The sequence below is a fragment of the Pteronotus mesoamericanus genome, unplaced genomic scaffold (assembly GCF_021234165.1).
Source record: "Pteronotus mesoamericanus isolate MK-2021 breed Mesoamerican mustached bat unplaced genomic scaffold, CSHL_Meso_final scaffold_54, whole genome shotgun sequence".
Classification (NCBI taxonomy): Eukaryota; Metazoa; Chordata; class Mammalia; order Chiroptera; family Mormoopidae; genus Pteronotus; species Pteronotus mesoamericanus.
In genome coordinates this window covers 78,560,931-78,581,321 of record NW_026555321.1, presented here as the reverse complement: position 1 = coordinate 78,581,321, position 20,391 = coordinate 78,560,931, and the positions used below count along the sequence as shown (strand labels likewise).

Genomic DNA, 20,391 nt, shown 5'->3' with positions numbered 1-20,391 from the left:
GTGAAATGTCCAATCGCCTCTGTTAGTGTTTGAACCATGGAGAGCAGTCCACAGCCGGTGTCAGGGGCAGAGCCTGAGCAGGGATCTGGCACTGGCCAAGCCCAAGGACAGGCCGCACACAATGACAGCCACCTGGCTTCCCTGAGAGACTTCAAGGAGTGAGGAGCATCAACAATTTACAGAGGATCCAGGTGCTGGATCAGATTGAAACAATTGTGTGGTGGGGTTTGGGTCAGCAGGCTGGAGAGGTTTCTGTTTTCTGATCACTATCCCTTCGGGCCCCCAAGGGAATATTTGGGGGCCACCTGAGGCCCAAAGCTGGGAAATTCCTCAGAGTTGCTCATATCCGGAGCCTTCTCACTGCTGTTGGTAGCCCAGGGTGAATTCTGTATCACAAAGCCTTTGGACAGTTCCTTGGACTCCTCCTGGGCTGCAGGCTTCATGTACTCCTGCAGCACCTTATTGTCCACCACATCAGCCAGATATTCCTCCTCCATGTTGAGGATGTGGTTGATGGCTTCCTCCACTTTCTCTGGGAGCCCCATCATGGTAATGCATTTAGGTTCTGGGCCTGCTCTGAAGGAAGAGAATGTCCACCTTGAATTCATTCATTATTTTGCAAATGGCTTTGCCGGTGGCACTAATAATGTGGGCATGGACTCAGTGCTCTAGTGGGATCTCCTCAGAAACCATCTGTTTGACCTTGCCCACAATTTTCAGTATGGTGTCCCTGGGTGGCTTCTGTGTTCTTCTTGTAGCCTGTAATAGTGATTTGGTCCTGGCTGGTTCCCATCATCCTTGTCAGGAAACTGGATGTTCGTGTCATGCTCCCAGCAGATTTGGGTGATCACTACCCTCTTCCTCCTGACAACTTTGGGATGGTATTTGGGGTTGACAGTGATGCTCAGCTTAAAGCTCTGTAGAGCCTGGTCCTCCTGTTCTGCCATCAGCTCCCACACCCACTCCAAGACCCTGGCCTTGTCCCAGTGCAAATTGGCAGTGAGGCCTGTGATGGCGATGGTGTCAGACTGCAGCTCCGGTGCTGGGACATGTATGTTCACTTTGAATTCACCCATCATCTTGCAGATCCCAGTGACCTTCTGCCCAATGATGTAGCGGTGAAAGTTAGAGGGCATCCCCCCTTCAATGGTGACAGGAAGCAGTGCCTCTGAAGGCTTCCTTGGCAGCCTCACACTTTTCCTTGTGGCCAGATGGCAATGATGTCACACCTCCTGGGAGAACCTGGGTCAGCCTCTCCCCCCTCCCCAGCATCATTGCCATTCTCCTGGACAGCTGGGCCCTCCTCTCAGTCTGGGAATTTAATCTGGACATTATAGTCCTGAGTGATCTACTGGATTGTGGAATCTTTGGGGCCCGTGACAGACTGGTGGAGCTTCTGGGATATGGCACACTCTGTGGTCACCTGGGACTCTGGGTCCTCAATGACCTCCTGGATGTGCTGTTTGGCAGCCTCCACACACTCCCTGGCACTCTTCATGGTGACTCTGTCACTCTGCATGCCAGACAGCAGGAAGATGACCATCAAGCATACTCCTCAGTTATCCCCTGCAAGAGCTGGCCTCTTCAGATAACAAAATGCTTCAGATAACAATGGCGCTTGGGGTCCACCAGCATGCACTCTTCCACCACATTATCCAGGTTCTGGATCAGGGCCTCCAACTCCTTCTGGGCCTCACTGATGGCATCCTCTTTTCCGATTATGGTGATCAGGTCCTGGTCCTTGTCCCCTGTTGCTGGGAATACGATGTGGACCCCAGTGGTGTCTCATATCTTGTGGATCTTACTGTCCCCTTTGCTGATGGTACCCCAGCTTCTTGCAGGTGTCCATTGTGAAGCACTTGGTTTGCTTCTCCTCTCTGAGGTGAAAGAGCTGTCTCTTGGCCTTCTCCACCTCCAGAGAAAGACTCCTGATGACAACTGTGTCACTCCCTGAGCCCTCCATGGGGAAATGGATGTGGACCCTGCCACACTCCTCCATGATGGAGTGGATCAGATGGTTCTCTGTGCTGATGACACAGCTGTGCAGCTTGGTGGGGTAGAGACCTCCACCTTGGCTATGTTGGCCAGGTCTTTCTGGATGAACAGAATGCAGCTCTGGGTGGCCTCACAGTTGGCCTGCTTGCCTGTGATTATGATGTTTTCTGAGGTGCTATTTTCTGCCAGGAGGTCAATCTTGGTGTTACTCTCTTCATGAATCTTTTTAATGTTGGTGTCCCCTTTCCCAGTGATGTTCTTTTGGAACTGCTTGAAGATCAAAACAGAGATTGAATAGCTATTTTCGACCAAATTCGCCACCATCTTCTGCATGTATTTTGTGCACTTTTCTACCGCATTCATGGGCCCTCTGAGTTGGACAATTCATCCTTCTATACTGGGTCTGGAAAGTTGATGATAACCTCTGGGAACTTGTTACAAATCTCATGGATCCTTTCACCCTTCTGCCTGATGATCGCACAATGGAATTTCTGGTCAATGATGAGATCCTTGGTGCGCTCTTTTTTCATGCAGTAAGTGAGCTCCAGCAGCTCCCACTTGGCCTGCTGCACACCCTGCAGGTCCCCCCTCAAAGCAGATCAGGTTGCTCTTCTCACTACCAGGAATGATGCTGACAGACACCTGTACTGGTCTTTGATTCTGTTGATGTTGGCCCTGCTCTTCCTGATGAGGTGTCAGTGGAACTTGTGGTCAGTGGTGATCTCCATATAGTCCATGCGGTGAATCAAGTCCTTTACCATGGCCTTGGTCTTCCCCTGGGCTACATTCACATCTTCCGTGGGGCCCTCCATGGTGATCTTGTCCTCACCCTCTGTGAATTCGATGTGAACCTTCGGTATCTACTGAGTAGTCTTGGCCAGATTCTGCACATTCTTGCTAATGATGAAACGGTGAAGCTAGGAAGGAGCCAAGATGGAGGAGACGGTAGAACTGTTGGCCTTGACGTAGTCCTCAGTCAGTGTCTGCCCCAGCTTCTCGGGCTCACCCTGGAGTATCACTGTCTCAGAGACACTGTCAGAGGGTGAGATCTCCACAGAGACACCAGTCCTTTCCAGGATCTCCTGCAGGGAGTTGCGCTTGGGCCCAATGATGTACTTGTGCTGGGACTTCTTCACCTCTACCACAATGATCATGGTCTTCTTTTTCTTCTCTTCATAAATCCTCTTGATCTAAGCCATGGCCTGGGCCAGCTGCTCCTTCTCCCCAGTAAAGACGATTTCTGTCTGGTTGATAGCTGGGTGGGGGGATGTTGATGCATGTCCCTGTCTCTTGCATGATCTCATTGATGAGTCAATTATAAGGGCCGGTGATGAAAGGGTGGGATGCCTTCTCAACCTCAAGCTTCTCTACAGCATGTTTGTCCTGCTTGGTAGAGATGAGCAGCACTTCGTGGTGAGCCTTCTCAATGCCATCTTTGGTGCCAGTGATCCTGGTCTGTTTACTCATATCGTCTGGACATGGGACCTGGATTTTGGTTGCAGTTTTTAGCTCCAAGTCTTGTATTTTCTCTCCATTTTTGCCAATAACAAAGTGATGATGTTCTTTGGGAATGGCAACAGTTGCTGAGACCTGTATCTGCAGCTGAGACACAATGTCCTTCTGGGAGTTCATGATGGTGTCCACCTTCCCAGAGATCATGATGGAGAAGCCCTGTTCTTTCACAAGAGAGAGCTCCAGGTGAGCATTGGTCCTCTGTATGATCTCAAGGCAGATTTTTGCTTGTTTACCTTCTCCAAACTGGTTCACATCCTTATTTCCTCTTCTCCAGGGGCACATGGAACACATGACTGATGATGGAAGCTTTGATGTGCCAGATCTTGTTACCCCAGACACCTGCATGTTCTTGGACACTTTCCATGCAAGCTGCTTTCTCAGGGAGCACAGAGGAAGCATCCTTGTAGGCCAGAGGGTCACTCTCTTCTTCTGAATTTAAAGTGGTAACTTTTATCTGTTGCAGAAGCAACCCACTTCCATCTTCTGCAAAGCTCTCTTGGGTCAAAACTGGAAGGGAGCTCATGGTTGATGGCACCTACACAAGGTCTAGGTGAGTCACAGAAAAATGGTCAGTAGCCAGAAAGTCTGACCAGAAGCCACCTCTGTCAGCCTGCCAGCTTTTGTTGTTTTAGTCTTATCAACACAACAAAATCAGGCTCACAAGGCGGGAACAGTGGTGAAACAGGGACAAGCCACCATCTTGGTAAAGGAGAAGAGGCTAGCTTAAAGATAAGTAGAGGATCTTAAAAGCAGCAAGAGAAAAGGAGAGTTACCTACAAAGGAATTCCAATAAAACTGTCAGCTGATTTCTCCAAAGAAGACTTACAGGCAAGAAGAGTCTGGTAAGAAGTATTCAAAGTCATGAAAAGCAAGGACCTACATCCAAGGTTACTCTATCCAGCAAAGCTATCATTTAGAATGGAAGGACAGATAAAGTGCTTCCCATAAAAGGTAAAGTTAAAGGAGTTCATCATTACCAAGCCCTTATTATATGAAATGTTAAAGGGACTTATTTAAGAAGAAGATCAAAACTATGAAAAGTATAATGACAGCAAACTCGCAATTATTAACATCTGAACCTAAAAAACAAAAACAAAAACAAACTAAGCAAAATCTAGAACAGGAACAGAATTACAGAAATAGAGATCGCATGAAGGGTTTTCAGTGGGGAAGGAGAGGAGGAGGAACAGTGGAAAAGGTACAGGGAATATGAAGCATAATTGGTAGCTGTGAAATAGATAGGGGGAGGTAAAGAATAGTACGGGAAATGGAGAAGCCAAAGAACTTATATGAACAACCAATGGACATGAACTAAGAAGGGAAAAGCTAGGGGAAGGGGGCGTTGCAGGGAGGAGGGGGAGAAAGGGGAGGAAAAAAATGGGACAACTGTAATAGCATAATCAATAAAATACACTTAAAAAAAGGAAAAAAAAGAAAGTGTAAGTATGTCTTAAGCACTCCAAAATTTTAGCACAAGACTGTGTCATGCCTATACTTTCAAATAGATAATTCAACCAGGAACCTTCATCTAAAAAGTGTGTTTATAGTTTCAAAAAATTAGACCACAAATCATTAATAAATAAGAACTTGGTTGTACTTTATGTGACTTTCCAAAGTTTCTCTGAAGGTTCTAATGACAGAGCACATAGGATACAAGTCCAAGGGCACATAGTAAAGGACTGAAGCAGGAATTAAACCCAGATCTTTTTGCAGGCATGTTGCGGTATGTCTGCGGTACTGAGGGGACTCACAAAGGGAGATCTTAAAAGCACAGATACCATCTTTTTCCCACTATTTTTCCAATACCACAATTCTGATACCAAATGTGTCATACCACTCAGTTCTCCAACTCTGTGACACCAGCTGGGTATCCTATAATTCAATTCTATCTCCATAGTAACTCCCCGGAATTAGCACAGACCTTGCAGGTTAGGAGCTCAGTCCCGCAAGACTGCTCCCACTTCAAATGCCAATTACAAGTCCTGGGCCTTCTTCTTCTTCTTTTTTTTAAAAATTAATTTATTTATTTTTCCAAATACATTTGTTTCTGCCTTCTCCCCACCACTTTCCCCTGCCCCTCCCCACTCTCCCTCCCTCAATCCTTCCCCACTTTGGTTTTGTCCATGAGTCCTTGCTATATGTTCCTGGTGGGCCTTCTTTACTTGTTTATGAATTGGTGGTTCCCACAAACCTCCAGATTTGATAAGTTCTAGAATGATTCACAAAACTCAGGAAAAAAATGGTTTACTTATTATAATTGGTTTATTATGAAGGATAAAATTCATATACAGCCAATTTGTAGTGATGCATAGGGCAAGGTATAGGGAAAGAAATGTGAAGTTTCCATGCTCACTTTAGGCATGTCACCCTCCCGGGCCCTAAAATATTAACCACTGGTAAGTCCTCTGAAGCCTGCTGTTTTGAAGTTTTTTGGTGGTTCCATTATGCAGCCATGATTGATGAAATTAACTCACTCTCCAGTCCCACACCCCTCCCTGGAGGAAGTGGGGGGCGGGGAAGGGGCTGAAAATTCTGTTTCTAATCACATGGTTGGTTCTTCTGGCAACCAACAGTCATCCTGAAGCTATCTAGGGGCTCCCAGCCAATTGCCATGTTCGCATACAAAGACACTCATCACTCTGGAGATTCCAAATACGTGAAAACTTGCATCCTGAGGACAAAGACCAAATATATTAATATTTCTACATTATTTAATTGTAGTAACTTTTGGGGTGACAATATTACTCAGTTATTTCATCCAAGTTACTATTATTTGAAATAGCGCTTACTCTAAGATACATGAGGAGGCAAAGACAACTGATACACTACACTAATTAGAATTTTTACATCACATTGGTAGGTTAAAATGTTTCTTAGCTTTTTGAGATATAATTGACATAACATTATGCAAGTTGAAGGTGTACAATGTGATGAATTGATGCACATGTATGTTGTAAAATGTTTAGTACAATAAGGTTAACACATTCCTCACCTCTCATAATTACTATTTTTGTTATTATGATGAAACCACTAAACTCACACTCTTCTAGCAACTTTCAAGTACAAAATACAGTATTGTTTATGATAGCCAGCATGCTGTGCATTAGATTCCCATAACTTATTAATCTTATAACTGAAAGTTTTTATTCTTTGGCCTATATTTCCCCATTTTCCCCATCTCTTAGTCCCTGGTAAACTACCTTACTGCTCTTTGTTTCTATGAGTTTGGTGTTTTTAGACTCCCCATAAAAGTGAGATCCCACAAGTATTTGTTTCTCTGATCTTTGTCACTTAGCATAAGATTGTCAAGGTCGATCTGGTTTGTCACAAATGGCAGGATTTTCTTCTTTTGTGGCTGAATAATATTCATACATATATAACATATAATGAACAGAAAAAAGAATTTTAAAGCTTGTCCTACAAAGAATTTAAATTATATATATCTCACATTTTCTTCATTTATTTTTACCATCAGGATTTCCCTTTTTCCACATCTTTACCAGCTTTTCTTTTCTCTTTTTTCTCCCCTCGCCCCTTCTTCCCTCCCTCCCTGCCTTCCTTCCTCCCTTCCTTCCTTCCAACAGCCATTTAACAAGTTTGAAGTGATATCTTGTGGTTTTAATTTGAATTTCCCTGATGATTAGTGCTATTAAGCACCTTTTCATGCACCTGTTGGCTATTTTTTTATGTTCTCTTTGGGAAAATGTCCATTCAGGTGCTCTGCTCATTTTTTAATTAGATTGTTTGTTTGCTATTGAGTTGTAAGTATTGCTTATATTTATTGGATATTAATGCCTTATCAAATATATTGTTTGCAACCTTTTTGTATTCTGTAGTTGCCTTTTTTGGGGGAATTCTGTAGTTGCCCTTTGTTGTGCAAAAACTTTTTATTTTGATGCAGTCCCACTTGTTAATTTTTCCTTTTAGTCATTTGTGTTTTTATTGTTCTATCAAAAAATAATATTGTCAAAACTGATGTCAAGGATATTTTTCCTTATGATTTATCTTAGAAGTTTGACAATTTCAGCTCTTATGTTCCATTTTGAATCCACTTGAAGTTCCCTTTTTTTTCCTTTTTGCAAGTTGGATAAGACAAAGGTCTCTTTTAACTCTTTTGCATGTGAATAGCAAGTTTTCCCAACACCATTTGTTGAAGATATGGCCTTTTCCCTGTTGAATATTCTTTTTTTAAAGTTTCAAAAAGTACATTGTATTTGTAGCAAGTTTGTCATTTTTTTAAAATTTATTTACTTTTTAAATACATTTGTCTCTGCCTCCCCCCCACCTCTTTCCCTTGCCCCCTCCTTCCTTCCCTCCCTCAGCTCTTCCCCTTTGGTTTTGTCCATGAGTCCTTGCTATATATGTTCCTTGGCAAGTTTGTCATTTTTTAAGAGAAAAGTTGTTTTTCCTTTTTTTACCCTAAATTTTTATTGTTATTGAATTACAGTTATCCTCATTTTCCCCCATTAATCTTCCCCACCCTCAACCCACCCCCATATCCCACATACGATCCCCCCCACCCTGTTGTCTTTATCCATGGTCCTTTATACATGTTCCTTGGCAAACTTTTCCCTTCTTTTCCCTTTTATCCCCGTCCCACTGGTTACTGTTAGTTTGTTCTTTATTTCCAAGTCTCTGGTTCTATTTTGCTCATTTGCTTGTTTTATTGATTAGGTTCCACTTATAGGTGACTTCATATGGTATTTGTCTTTTACAACCTGGCTTATTTCACTTAGCATAATGCTCTCCAGTTCCATCCATGCTGTTGCAAAGGGTATGAGCTCCTTCTTTCTTTCTGCTGCATAGTATTCCATTGAGTAAATGTACCACAGTTTTTTTTTAACCACTCATTTACTGATGGGCATTTAGGCTGTTTCCTGCACTTGGTTATTATAAATTGCACTGCTATGAACATTGTGGTGCATAGGTTCTTTTGGTATTTCAGAATTCTTAGGGTGTGATCCCAGCAGTGGGATTGCTTGGTCAAAAGGCAGTTCCATTTTTAGTTTTTTGAGGAAATTCTAAACTGTTTTCCACAGTGGCTGCGCCAGTCTGCATTCCCACCAACAGTGTACTAGGGTTCCATTTTCTCCACAACCCTGCCAGCACCTGTTGTTTGTTGATCTGTTTATGATAGCCAGTCTCAAAATAAAAGTCCCAGAGGAGAGCATAGGCAGGAAAATTTCAGATATTCTATGCAACAATATTTTCACTGTTATGTCCTCTGGAACAAGGGACATAAAAGAAAGAAGAAACAAATGGGACTTCATCAAATTAAAAAGCTTCTGTATGACTAAAGAAAACATCAGCAAAATATTTGCCAGTGATACCTTGTACAAGGATTTGATCTCTAAAATATATAAATAACTCACACAGCTCCACACCAGGAAGACAAACAATCCAATTAAAAAATGGGCAAAGGACCAGAACAAACACTTGTCCAAAGAGGACATAAACAGGGCCCAGAGACATACAAGAGGATGCTCAGCATCACTAGCCATCAGAGAGATCCCTATTGAATATTCTTAACTCCCTTGTCAAATATTATTTAACTACAGATGCTTGGGTTTATTTCTGAGTTTTCTCTTATACTGGTCTATGTGTATGTTTTTTATGCTGATACCATACTGTTTTAATTAGTATAGATTAGTAGTATAGTATTGAAATCAGAAATGCCTCTAGCTTTGTTCTTTTTCAGGATTGTTATGGCTTTCAGGGGTCTTTTGCGTCACCATACAAATTTTGTGGTTGTTCTTTTTTATTTCTGTGAAAAATATCTTCAGAATTTTGACAGGGATTACATTGTATCTATATATTGATTTGAGTAGTGAAAACAGTTTAGTAAGATTAATTCTTCTGATCCATGAACACAGGATATCTTTCAATTTATTTGTATATTCTTCAATATCATTCATCAGTGTCTTATAGGTTCTGTTATACTTATCTTCTGTGCTCTTGGTTAAGTTAAATCCTCCTTTATTGTTTTGATGTTATCATAAAAGAGATTTTTTAGTTAGTTCATTGTTAATATGTAGAAATGCAACTTATTTTTTATGTTGGATTTTGTGTCCTGCAACTTTACTGGATTTATTTATTAGTTCTAACAGTTTTTTGGTAGACATTTTGGAGTTATACTATAATACCTTGGTGATATCACTCCAAATATATATTTCTATTGTATCACAATTCCCATACTGTCTTACATAGCAGAGTAGAGGCTCGGATTCTATATCATTTTTTAATGTATGTCATCTTAGGTGACTTTGAGCAAGCATATTAGATTAGAAGCAACACTACACCATACCACAGTGACTTCATTACAAATATCTTATAGCCCCTGATTTCAAAAAGCTGTTATTTAGTAAAGAAAACAGCACATGGAATATGTTCTATAACAGTGGGAAATACACAGAAGAGAGGGCTTCTTGAATAAAGTGACGTAAAATATAACATTACATAACAATGGTAAGAGAGCTATAGTTTTATCTACATGATTCCTATCTTTCCTCATCCTATTAAATCACCTAGTACAGTACCTACTTAACACAAATCTAAAATAAAATCAATAAAAAAATAGAAATTATATAACTCACCATCCAGTAAGTATTATTTTAAATATATGACATCTTGATGGTTCTTAGGCAGTATGGTAATAGTTTCTTCTAATTACATATGGTATCTCAGCATCTGAGTGATAATTGTGGCATTGTATAAAGTGGGTTCAGGGGAACATGTTCCATTTTACCCTCTTCCAAAAGTATACCATTACGTGGAAATTTAGATATTGAGGTGTCATTTTAAACCCATTGGCATGGTCAAGAACTTTATGACAGCATAAGTCACAGAGTCAAATGCTTTGTTTCAATGCAAACTTATGAAATATCAGGATGGGCAACATTGCAATATACACATATTTAACCTGCTAAAATTTTTTATTCAAATTAATTTTGGTAGCTCAAGAAAAGTTGCTCTCTTTTTTTAACAGATTTATTGTTGACACTATTACAGATGTCCCTCATTTCCTCGTTTTCTCTCTCTCTGCCAAGCCCCTGCCCCCGACTTCAGCTTTCACCACATTGTTGTGTTCATCAGTGTGGCATATATGCATATATGTTTTTTGACTAATCTCTTCCAGTCTTCCTACCACCCTCCCCTTTGAGATATGTCACTCTGTTCCATGTATCCATGCCTCTGGTTTTATTTTGTTCATCAGTTTATTAGATTCCACATATGAGTGAGGTCATATGGTATTTGTCTTTCTCTGACTGGCTTATTTCCATTATCGTAATATTCTCCAGTTCTGTCCAGGCTGTCACAAAGGATAAGAGTTCCTTATTTTTTTACAGCCACATAGTATTCCATTGTGTAAATGTACCATAGCTTTTTTAGCCACTCAACTACTGAGAGGCACTTGGGCTGTTTCTAGACCTAAGCTATAATAAGTAATGCTGCTGTGGACATAAGGGTGCATATATTCTCTCTGATTAGTGTTTTGGGATTTTTAGGATATATTACCAGAAGTAGGATGTTTGGGTAAAATTGCAGTTCTATTTCTAATTTTTGAAGAAATTAAAAATAGCTACTGTTTTCCACAGTGGCTGCACCAGTCTGAAAACCCACCAGCAGTGCATGAGGGTTCCTTTCTCCACATCATTACCAGCACTTGTTGTTTATTGATTTATTGATGATAGCCACTCTGACAAGTGTGAGGTAATATCTCATTATGGTTTTAATTTGCATCTCTCATGATTAATGTCATTGAGCATCTTTTCATATGTCTATGGGTCCTATGTATGTCCTTTTTGGAGAAGTATCTATTTATGTGCTTTGCCCATTTTTAATTGGATTATTTGCCTTCCTGGTGTTAAGTTGTATAAGTTCTTTATATATTTTGAAAATTAACTCCCTATCAGATGTATTATTGGCAAATATGTTCTCCCATATCATTATCATTTTGTTGATGATTTCTTTTGCAGTGCAGCAGCTTATTAGTTTGGTGCAGTCCCATTTGTTTATTTTTTCTATTTCCCTAGCCCTAGAAGATGTATTGGAAAAGATGTCACTATGAAATATGTCTGAGATTTTACTGACTGTGTTTTCTTTTAGAATTTTTATGGTTTTCTGATTTACATTTAAGTCTTTTATCTATTTTGAGTTTATCCTTGTGTGTGGTGTAAGTTGATGGTCTAGTTTCAATCTTTTTTGCATGTATCTGTCCAATTTTCCCAATACCATTTATTGAAGAGACTGTCTTTACTCCATTGCATGTTCTTGCCTCTTTTGTCAAATATTAATTGATCATAAAGACATTGGTTTATTTCTGAGCTCTCTGTTCTGTTCCACTGATCTGTGTGCCCCTTCTTATGCCAGTACCAGGCTTATTTGATTACAGTGGCCTTGTAGCATAGTTTGATATAAAGTATTGTGATCCCTCCAACTTTGTTCTTCTTTCTCAAGATAGCCGAAGCTATTCTTTTCTGGTTCTATATAAATTTTTGGAATATTGGTGCTAGATGTATGAACTATGTCACTGGTATTTTAATAGGAATTGAGTAATAGTCTCTATATTGCTTTGGGTAGTATGGACATTTTAATGATGTTAATTCTTCTAATCCATGAACACATGCTTCCACTTGTTTGGGTCTTCTTCTATTTCTTTCTTTAATGTCCTATAGTTTTCCAAGTACAGGTCTTTTACCTCCTTGGTCAAATTTATTCCTAGGTATCTTATTTTTGTTGTTGTTGTTGCAATACACCAGTAATGAACTATTAGAAAAAGAAAAGAAACTAAGAAAAAATCTCATTTGCTATTCTAATAAAAGATGCTCTTTAATGACTATATGTTAGGGATAATCAGCTTCCACTATGAAATAGACTGGAGTCTGAAATTTACACACAGATGGGTCAGTTGCTGCCAAAATTAGTAAACCTCCCTTATGCTCAGGTGATTTGACTTGTCATCTTCATAATTTGGTCACTCGTGCCTCATGTCTGACCAAATTGATATAAAAGTAAGAAAATAATTTAGAATTGGCTTAGTTAGTTATTATCTGGAGACCTTGCATTTTTAATTATCTCTGATACAGTTTAAACTGTTGGCCTGAATGCTCTTGTCATGTGAGATAATATTAATTGAGTGAAAATAAAGGTTATTGATACTTATAAATGTAGTCATAGAAAAATCTAATGGATGTTTTCCTACAAGTATATTATCACATTTCAAATTAAGTTTTGATGACTAGTACTCAAAAAAGCATTAAATTAAGTCATCATATCATATTCATATCATGATTACTTTCTTACAAATTAAAAAATATAATAAACAGAAAGAAAGTTTAAAGTTTTTCATACAAAAAATTTCAACTAAGTGAAATCATATCCCTGACCTTATATTTCCCCTTTTTTGATTGCCATATATATGGAAACTATTATTATTTTTTTCTGCAGATTTATTGTTAATTCTTAGTCAGGTTGTTCTAGTACATTTTCATGATAAAAACTATGTAATGGGTAACGACGTTCTTAAATATTTGAACATCATTTTGTGGCTAAATGTCAAGGGAAATTGTTCATAATTACAAATCTCCTCTCCAATGAGATTAAGTGGATTCATTATTCTTGGCAGAATCCCAGGGCTCAACCACACAGTGGGTATCCATTTGTGGTGCTTCAGTTGTTGCTGGGAGGCAGTTAGATCTGGTCATTGCACACAATTATGGCCATGCTCAGCAGCTGGCAGATGCTCCCAGAGGCCTCATAAGAGATTTTCTTGAAAATCTGCTTATCCTTCTCAGTTTTCTATGCATGTCAAAGACTTTGGTATCAGTCAGATTCTGTCCATCTGTGATTCCTCAGGGTTTCTGTATGTATGATGTTAGCAGAAATCAGTTTCTGAAATAAAGTGTTGATTATATAAAGACAAAATACCAAAAAATTCTATAAATACAGTATTGTGGTGGAAAAATCTAGTTTTGAGTGCAAATGTCATAGCTGACTGAGCTTCCCTTACCACCCAGTCTCAGGGTCCTCAGTCTACTCTGGGTGCTTGTACTAGAGCACCAGAATTATGATGATAGTAAACAATAATAATAATAAAGGCCATAGCCAATTTACTTTATCTATTTTTCTTTCATTCAATTCCATTCAAACATATTATTCAGCAATTACCAAGTGTACATTTCCTATTAGGAACAATCTCAGTTTTGATTGCATTGTCACCATAAAACCTAAAGATCTGTTAGAACTTTCACCGACTTGTCTCCCAAATTGCCTCTCAGTGTCGAAAGTGGCACATATGCCTTTTGTTGGGACAGGAGCTTCAATTTTGGAATCAAGAGTGATGGGAGCAACAGAAAGTCATAAAGTGACAAAAAGATTAAGAATACCAAGACTGCCCTCCCTGGGCTTTGATTTCTCAATTACTGTTTAAACTTTGTGTGTATATGTCAGTGGTTAGTAAAATAGAGAGAAGCATTTAATTACTTGAGAGTGCTAAATAATAAGAACGCATATCTAATCAATCATATGTGGTTTTCAGAAAGAGCAAGACAAATGCATGTGAAACAATGCTGTACATTAAATTTTAAGGTTCAAACTTTTGGTTTTTTTAAAAAAATACAGACTTTAGTAATTTTTTGTTGTTGAGGGGAGTGAAAGATATCTTAAGGGTTTAAGTAAACATTAACTAATTAAGATATTACCCAAATCTCATAGGTCAATTGTGCCTAAGAGACAGAGGACCAGTCATAGATTTTGGAGACAGAATGAGTTTCTGTAACTTATGAGGACAGTTGCTAATCAGAGCCTCTGGAAAAAGGAGAGGTGTCTGCAAAAGCAAGCAGCCTTTAGCTTGAAGGAACTCTTTTGGAGTTTTGGACTTGAGATTCTGACCTGGTCGCTATATTCATTCCTTTTTAAAAAAACAACTATAGGCTCTACTGAGTACCTGTGGAAACTGAATGCTAACCCAGAGAGGTCTTCTAACTCTCTAGCCTGACATGTTCATTTTGGGGGACTCATATACCAATGTCAGGTGAAAAGGGCTCAAAAAGCCTGGATTCACAGTGGGAGGGGATACAGTTAAGAATGTCTGCCCCAGCAGGATCTCAGCTTTGCATAAATGGTAGCTTTACCTGCCAGGGAGGCTTCACCTCACACTTCATTGTATGAAGCAAAATCACTGACTCCGTGGGATCCTCAGCTCACAGAGGTCCTTCTAATTGCCTCAGCTTGGTATCCTGATGTTTAGCTAAGCTGAATCCCCATGGTGAATGCTGTGGTTTTCCACCTCTATCAAATGGAGAGTAGTCACGTTGCTCTGCTCAGACTTTTGAACTTGCAGGTTACGGACACATCTTCCTGGGCTGTGAACTGTGGAGGCAGATTGTGGTTACCAATTAAATTGTTTGGATCACTCATGCAGGTGCTCACAGAAAGAGCTCATGCTGAGGAAATCAGCTGGAGTCAGCTCTGGAAAGCATCTACATATTGCTGCCTGCATTCTGTATTTGTCCTGTACTAGATAGGGCAACGCATCCCATAACCCCTGCCACAGACTGAGGACAAAAGGAAGGACTCAGTGTTTCTGACACAGAGGCCACCGCTGCATGCCAGACAATAACAAAGGCTGACCATTTGTCTCTTGCTGGAGGAAGCCACTTGGAATGGAGTGTGCTCCCTAGCCCATTGCACCCCCCTCACAAGGCATTCTGTTCTTGCCCATCACCCTTGACTTTGGCTGAGGACTAGATGATTCACCATACCGACCTAATTCTTGAAACTAATCTGCAATGATGTTGAACTTCACCTGAGCCCTGGGCTTCTGGAAAGCAGTGATACTCAAGAATCCCCCACTCTTGTGTTGAACGAAATAGCCTTCAGAAAAGGGCCACCCTTCACTATATAACTCAGATACATCCTGAGGAGATCCCCCTTTTTTGTATTACAAGGATGGACACAGCCCCTCCAAGTGTCCATTCGTTGCCTCATAAATGATGAGGTGAACTCTTTGTCCTCCCTGACCAATCTGGTTGGACAAAATGCCCACAAATTTGACTTGCTCAACCATTAGTCAGCCTTCCTTTCTTCTTCCAGGATCCTGACCTCTGAACAAAGACCAACTCCTTCCTGATGGCTGACCTCAGGGGAAAAACGTTCTTTCACCAACCGACCATAGGCTACCTAGTCGCCTTGCCTGACACCCTAGTCCTTTATAACTTTACTTACTCTACCCTAGAAGAGAACAGCTCTCTCCTATTTGCTCTTTCATACACTTGCTGATCATACTGTTGGAGCATTCTTCCCATTGCAATAGTCTCCCTTCCCTTTCTCACTGAATGAAGTCCCCCTTACCCACTTCTGGGTGTGTTTTCATTTCACGTCTGTGAGATATGCTCAGTTTTCCCAATCAGATACGGTTTGGTAAAAATGAGCCTTTATGGCAGTAGCTACTCAGTAATGAGATGTTGCTCTGACTACTTACCTTACCTTCTCCTGATACATATGTTTTAGTGAAACAGTTTGATCATCAAATGCAGCTGCCTTCCCCAGAAAGAAATTAACTCCTCTGTGCTGCTTACTGGGTTATGGTCAGTATGAAAGGTATGGAAGGTGATATAAGCTTGTTGAGAAAATTTTGAAAATTCAGGATTCTCCCTGACTACTACTAGTACATCATTCTTTCTCCTAGTAACAACCCCAGGCTAGGAAATTTGGGGGGAAAAAAAGGGCAACTTAATTCTGAAAAATTTTTTTTTAGCTTTTAAAGATTATTTTTAGAGCAGTTTTTGGTTTACAAAAATGTTGAATGGAAAGTACAGGTACGCACACACTTCTTGTCCCCACACACCCACAGCCTCCCCCACTATCAACAACTGGAATCAAAGTGGCACATTTGTTACAATTGCTGGACTTACATAGACACATTATCAGCTAAAGTTCACAGCTTTCATTAGGGTTTACTCTTTGTATTTAGATGAATGTATTATAATATGTTTTTGTTATTAGAGTCTTAAAAGGGAGTCCTTTGTTATTTCTAGGAATTGACTAATCTTGGGTGGGGCAGTCCCTCCAGAGTCAATAAGGTCCCAAGTGCCAGAGAACCAAGGATATAGAAAACAAGAAAACATAGTCAATACATGTAATTACGGGAAAACGTTATACAGATATTTTGGCAGTGGAGGTAGAGTGGTCACTGAGCCCCAGAGGAGGAACTACCTTAGACCCAATGGTTACCAGGAGAATGCATAAGTGCCGTCTGTGTTTCTGAACTGCTCCCGGAGCTTTCTTCCAGATGGAGAGTGTCCTGCTGCTCTTCCTAAACTGTTTCGAGCACTTCGAATTTAATTGAACCTTGGTCTGCCTCCTCCTAGCAAACATCTCTAGCCACAAGGCAGCAGGGGATGGCCCCAGCTTCTGCATGGGCCATGAAAAAACTGTGGGAAAGTGCAGTAGATAAGCAGGTTGATTGAATTCAGGTAGTCTCTCTAAAAAGAAAGACTGGAATCTAGTATTCAGACTGAACTAGGGAACTTAAGGCTTACCAGACGATAAGGACAGAGGGCACATGAGAAGCCACTGGTGGCCTCTAATTGTTATATGTCTTACTGGAGGCTGGGGAAGATGGTGACAATTATAAAAACATTTTATTTCCAAAGATTCCACACTGCTTTCGTGTTTGAATGTCAAGCATTAACTTGCCTCCTAGAGGAACACTGTGATTTGCAGCTTAGGGTGGCTACAGTGGTTATAAGAAAACTTCAAGTGTTTAAAAAATGCCCCCAATAAATCAGAAAGCCTTCAATCAAGCACTGCATGAGCACTTTTACCTACTAGAGTCAGTCAACTAGAAAAAGTGGTAAGAAATTTGTCTCTGATTTTATCTGAAATGATCAATGACACCAGTTGACTTTTGAAATGAAATCAGCCTCAACCCAATGACCAGAGTTACAGAGTTGTTATTACAGAGTTGTTTTAAACTTTATCCTGGTAGGCCAAGGCAAAATCCATGCAAAGTGTAAATACATTCTGTTGAATCTGGATTAATACCTCAGGCCAAGTGGAAACTTAAAGAGAAAACCACCTTGTTTTCTAGCATGGAGCATGCTGGAATTTATTTAGCTGGCTGGCTCCAGGACCTGGTGGAGGTGGGGAGAGAGGGAAGAGATTGACCAAAACGAATGATATACAGGTTGGTCTGCCTCATCCTGCTACTCTGAGTCCTGGTGGTAAAAGCTGCATAAAACATTCTAGACAGGTTTAAGCACAGACTCTGTAAGGTTATTTAGAATAGCTGATGGGAAATTTTCCTTAATCTTATACAGTATATAGTAAAAATATATAAATGAAGTGAATTTTTTAGAGTAATTTTCATTAAAGTTAACAAGTATCACTACTGCTGTATTATCAATATAAAAGACAAGGAAACTAGTAAAAAAAAAAAAAGAACTAGAAAGAGGTATCCAGATGTAACCTTTTCCAAGATATCTATAGGTTATTACAAAAGAATTTAACTAGATTGTTGAATATAAAATTTATTCCATATATCAATAACAGAATGTATGATACAAAAATATAATCAACCTGGAAGTAATCTAAACCATAAAATGTACAGGAACAAATCTAACAAAAGATGTACAAGAAAGTTAGAAAACAATACCTAAAATATACCTGAAAGGCCTATATAAACATAAAAACAAGGCATAAAACTACCTATCATAAAGATGTCAGTTCTCCCAAAATTAACGTATAAGTGCTATATGATACCAATCAAAATTTCAACAGCATTTTTTTGTGGAAGATGCCAATTGACTACTATAACAATATAGAATATCAAAGGGTCAAGAAATGGCAAGCCAGTATCAAAAAACAGCAATAATAATGATAAAGGGTTGTCTTACCAGGTAGCAAAGTTGTAGTAAAATTGTTGTTGTAAGAGCTGTTAGGATAGTGCAATATCAATGCAGGAACACACAAATAATCAATGCTGCAAACCACAGAACCAAAAAGAGAACTGTGTATGTTGAGAATCTTGATATACAATGGAGAAAAAAATTACAAATCAACATATCACATGTATATAAATTAATTATAGGTGAATTAAAGTTCTAAATGCAAAAAATAAAACTTTAAACCTTTTAGAAAAAATATAGGAAAATATCTTTATGAAGTTAGAGTGGGAAAGAGAGTCTTAAGCAAAACACAAAAAATCTTAATAAAAACAGATCAATAAATTAAATTATTAAAATTTTAAATTTCTGAACAACAAAAGACTTTTGTAATAAAAGTAAGCAGACAAGCGCATATTGAGAAGACTTTCAACAAGCACAATAGTCTTTGCATATATTTTAAGAACTTCTGCAAATCAGTATAAAAATAAACTAAGAAAATAAACATAAGAAGAAACTAAAAGAGACAATAAACTTGTGGGAAAAAATGTTCAACCAAATTAATGGTTAGGAAAACGCAAATTTAAGCCACAATGAAATAATTCACATACATCATATTGAAATTTTTTCACTTACGATATCAAATATTGAAGTGTATGTAAAGGAATAGGAACTCTCAACACAGGAGAGGTATTAAACAAGCTCCACAGAAAGCATTATGTGTCTTAAAATCCAGTCATTCTACATCTGGACACATACCCAAGAGAAACTGTGGCACATATGCAAAGGAGACATGTACAAACGTGCATTGAAGCATTACTTGTAATCTTCAAAACAACCCAGATGTCCATGAACAGGAGAATGGATAAAAATATATGGTACATTCATTCATACTAAAATACTACATAGAAATTAAAATGAACAAACCCAAATTGTATATGCCAACATGGATAAATCCCCCAAAATCTTAAATAAAAATGCAGATTGTCATCCAAGGGGCAGCCACCTTTGAAAAGCAGGGCAGTTTCTACTCCTTTATCTGCTGCTAGAATAGACCAGAGTCTCAGTACACCAAGCCTCTATGGTGTTATTGTTCCTATGGTTTATTGGGGTAAACTGGGAGTTTACAATAATTTACAACAAATTTTTGTGGAATAATAAAATCCAATAAACTTCCTTACCTATGAACACACCTATATTTTTTAGGGGTTCAGTATATGAGGAAAAATTACTTTGGTTATTTTTTCCGGTAACCCCCTAGAACTCAAAGGTTTTTCTGTAGCCCACAAGCTTCTTTCATATCTTCTCTGAAATCTAGGACAGAATCTAAACTTCAAATCAAACTCCAGAAGCATAGCTATTAGAAATTACAAAGGATGACTTTTTATCTATTCCAACTTATTCTTCCTCTGGTAATAAGTACTAGTGAATATGTCACTAGTGAATATGTCACTAGTGAGTGATGGCAGAAGAAATTTCTGTATTGCAAATATAAACTAAAATGTTTTTGAATTTTAAAACAAACAAACAAACAGAATTTCTACCGCTTTTTAAGGGCTTCTAAGACCATTCTGATTTTACTTTAATTCTGGGGCAATTCAGCAACTTCAGACAAATTCAGGGTTTTTTTCCCTGGTTTGCAGGATTCACTTGATAAATTGACTTGTAGGTGGTAACAATGGAGTAACTTCCCCAATGCCAAAGAGATGCAGCAAAGAACACTAAGTAATCTGCTCAAAGTCTCAAATCAAAAGATATTTTAAAAATGTGGTCAACATAATGGATATTATTTATGCTTTTTATTTTCAACAACATCCTCACAAAAATCATTATTATCTGTACTATCATAAAATTTAAAGGTATACTTTTTCAGTGTCCAATATAGCTAAACATATATTGTAATTTATGTAATTTGTAATAAATGTATACACTTGTAAATGAATAGAATATGGATGTATGTACGTATTTACACATACATATATATGTGCTTGCCTAT

General features: G+C 39.0%; 1 pseudogene; it reads right to left on the bottom strand.

The window, feature by feature from the left end:
* Positions 1-266: 266 nt before the first annotated feature.
* On the bottom strand, positions 267-4,033 carry LOC129088186 (vigilin-like; annotated as a pseudogene).
* Between the last annotated feature and the right edge of the window lie 16,358 nt (positions 4,034-20,391).